The sequence below is a fragment of the Gobius niger genome (assembly GCF_951799975.1).
Source record: "Gobius niger genome assembly, chromosome: 15".
NCBI lineage: Eukaryota > Metazoa > Chordata > Actinopteri > Gobiiformes > Gobiidae > Gobius > Gobius niger.
This window is the reverse complement of record NC_136866.1, coordinates 29,029,469-29,032,957: the sequence shown is the minus strand read 5'-3', so window position 1 is coordinate 29,032,957 and position 3,489 is coordinate 29,029,469. Positions and strand designations below refer to the sequence as shown.

Below are 3,489 nucleotides of genomic sequence, written 5' to 3'. Positions count from 1 at the left end.
ATTTGTTCAGGAAACTAAAAACATAACCTGAGAAAAGAGTTCATTTATCACAATGAGAATAAAAGAAAGGGCCACACTGAAGCCACTCCTGGTTCGAGAAGTAAACATCCCATTACTTTTCTCCATAGACTTTCAAACTGAGTATCAAAAAACTAAACACTAACAATCACAGCTCAAAGTCAGACAGTCACAAACCTCATCATAGTTTGATTTGGAAATTTAAACATGATTTGTTTGTTTGTTTGTTTGGAGATTCCCTTGACAAAAGTTTCTCTCCCTTCACCTGATATAATTGCACAGGTGTATGAAAGAGCGTGTGAATGGGTGACAGGTTTCATTAACGCCTTAACTCCCACCTGAACGGGGTACCGTTAAACAGTACCTGCTTGGTACCGACCGAAAAGCTCCGGTAGGGGGCGGTATCGAAAAACGTTTTTTTTTTCGGTGCTAATTTTCGGTACTTTTTCTCTCCAAACGTCAATAAATGATCCACAGTGAGTCTAAAAAAGCCTGAACTCATGAGCAGCTTCAGCGCAAATGCAGAAGCAAAACTGTAACTTACTCACACTTCAGTCATTATCAGAGATGGCAGAGGGTCTGAGCCAGGACTAAACCAGGACTAAACCAGGACTAAACCAGGACTAAACCTGGACTGAATAAGAAACTAGACTCTTAGACAAATAGAAAAGCAGCGATAAGAAGAAACACATGGGCTTTAGCTTTAGCTTTAGCTTTACCTTTAGCTTTAGCTTTAGCTTTAGCTTTAGCCGCAGAGCCTGAAGTTCCTGCTGTTGTTTAAACTCCAGCTGCACCGGAGCGTTTGGGATCAAATATTGTCTCTGGAAAAGGTGAGGCTCACTCTGCATTAGCCATGTTTGGAACAGTTATGGTGCTTTGTTAGTGACAGAGTGAGCGCTCTCACTATGTAACAGATCTGTGACGTGTGAGGAGCTTTCACTGTGGAACAGCTCAGTGAGTTTAGAAAAGTTTATCTTCAGTAAACGGTCCTGATGTGGATCTGGTCTGTTCCTGCAGCTCAGGAGGTAATAATGTCCTTTCTCTCTTTTTATCACGGCTTTAGTGGGAATTCTGCTCAAAACATGAAGTTACAGGTGTTTTCTGATGTGCCGTGTTTGGACTTCCTCGTCAACGATACTTTTTTTATGCACATTATTTTAAAGGGGGGGTATTATGCAAAATTGACTTTTTCAAGCTTTACCTCATGTTATTATGTCACTCCCTCATTAAAAACATGCCTGAAGTGTTGCCTCGGCACATTCACGTATTTTTGAGTAATCTGTAAAAACTCTGATGGCGGCCATTTTAGGGATAGGTTTGCCTGAGTCCTCCTAGGAACGCCCCCACCTCCTGGAGACGCCTCCGAGCTTTCGTCACCAGCCGAGTAACCAACCACTGCTCCTCAGCAGAACCCCCTCCCCACTGATGCCACAGACAGCGTGTGGAGGGGGCGTGTCTAAAGGCTCAGAGGTTCTTAAAGAGACAGAGGCCTATTTCAAGACATTCACTACAGCCATTTTGAGAGAGACATTTTATACAAGGCAGTTATTCTAATTTACTGCATTTACAGACCAACAGAAGGTTTGCTCATCATTGTAGTGTGATATAGACTGGAGCTGTGTGACTGAAAAAAGCAGAATACCCCCTCTTTTAAGCAACTAAGTTACTTTTTAAGGGAGTAAATCAGTAATCAGATTACTTTATCAAGTAATCCTTGGCAACACTGCTTTGTGAGTGAAAAACAAACCATCCAAAGTGACTGGGCGCACTCTCAGATCCACACAGGAGTCACAGTCGCTCTCTCTGTACAGTCTGGTGGTGGGCGGTTCCTGTGGCCGTGGCTGGAGCTGCTCTCACACTGACCGCTGTGATTCTCGTCAAACGGAGGAAGAAAACAGGTCATCATTTAGCATTTATATACAATTCATAATTCTAACAAAGCTTTTCATTTGTTTTTTTCACTCCCTTTAAAGTGACACTGCTTCATAATCCTCCCCCAAAAGTCACATAAGTCAGAGTTTAACCTCTTAACTCCCGCCTGAACCGAGAGGATCTTTTTCCTCACGTCATCACATTTTTTTTTTCCATAATTTTTTCTCATTTTTGTAACTTTTTAGTCATTTTTTTAGTCATTTTTTAGTCATTTTTTTTATTTTTTCATAATTTTTTTGTCATTTTTTGTCAATATTTTGTAATTTTTTTGTCAAATTTTTATCACATTTTAGTCACATTTTGTCAAATTTTTGTCATTTTTTAATCCAATTTTTGTATTTTTTTGTCATTTATTTGTCATTTTTTTGTCATTTTTTTGTCAATTTTTTGTCATTTTTTGTCATTTTTTGTCAATATTTTGTAATTTTTTGTCACATTTTGGTCATTTTTTCGTCCATTTTTTGTCAATTTCTTGTGACATTTTTGTGACATTTTTGCCACTTTTTCATCAATTTTTTGTCAATTTTTTGTCACATTTCCATCATTGTTTTCGTCTCAGTTTTGTTGCTTTTTCACACCTTTTTTCCAGAAGCTTTTGGATTGGGGTAAAGCCAAACTTCAGGTGGGAGTTATGGGGTTCAGTATTGAGGTTCTTATTTTGTCTGTTTTTCAGAGAGACTTCATGAAAACAACGTTCCGGAGCCGTCGGCTTTGCCCGTGGAGGTACTGCCACTGGGTCCGGTCCTGATCTGTCGTAGTTCAGGGGTAAATTCTCATCCCAATAATAACTGTGTCTCTGTTTAGACTGAGCCTGAAGACGGTGTTTCTTACGCCTCCGTCAGCTACACCAGGAAGAAAGAATCTACGGTCAGTGTTTTTATCGCGACTCAATGTCAATGTAGTTATGGAGATGCTCTTTATTTTTCAATTGAAAGTATATTTTTTGTTTCAGGCTGAGCCCGGACTGAGCGAGGACGACACTGTGACGTACAGCTCAGTGAATATCCCCGAGTCACACAAAATAAACCCTCTCTACGCCTCTGTGAGAAAACATTAAAACTGCGGCAACGAGAGGCCGTTTTATCAGGAACGGTCAGAAAGATCAGCTTAACTCCCACCTGAACCGAGCACATTTTCTCCAGCTTTACCCCAATCCAAAAGCTTCTGGAAAAAAGGTGTGAAAATAGCAACAAAACTGAGATGAAAACAATGGTGAAAATGTGAAAAAAGTGAGGAAAAATTTGACGAAAAAATGACCAAAAATTGACCAAAAATTGACAAAATTTGACAAAAAAAAGGGAGAAAAAATTGACAAAAAATGACAAAAAAATTGACGAAAAAGTGACAAAAAATTTACAAAAAATTTACAAAAAAATTACAAAAAATGGACAAAAAATGGACAAAAAAGTGAGAAAAAAGTGAGAAAAATTTGCTAAAAATTTGCTAAAAATTTGACAAAAAAAAGACAAAATTTGACAAAAAATTTACAAAAAAAACAGAAAAAATTGTCGAAAAAGTGACAAAAAATTTACAAAAAAT

General features: G+C 38.3%; 1 long non-coding RNA gene across 1 annotated transcript; it reads left to right on the top strand.

The window, feature by feature from the left end:
- The first annotated feature begins 1,831 nt into the window (after positions 1-1,831).
- Positions 1,832-3,026, top strand: LOC306974907. Its single transcript, XR_013793674.1, has 4 exons — positions 1,832-1,916; positions 2,624-2,673; positions 2,755-2,817; positions 2,903-3,026. It is a non-coding gene; the product is annotated as an uncharacterized lncRNA (long non-coding RNA).
- Positions 3,027-3,489: the final 463 nt, after the last annotated feature.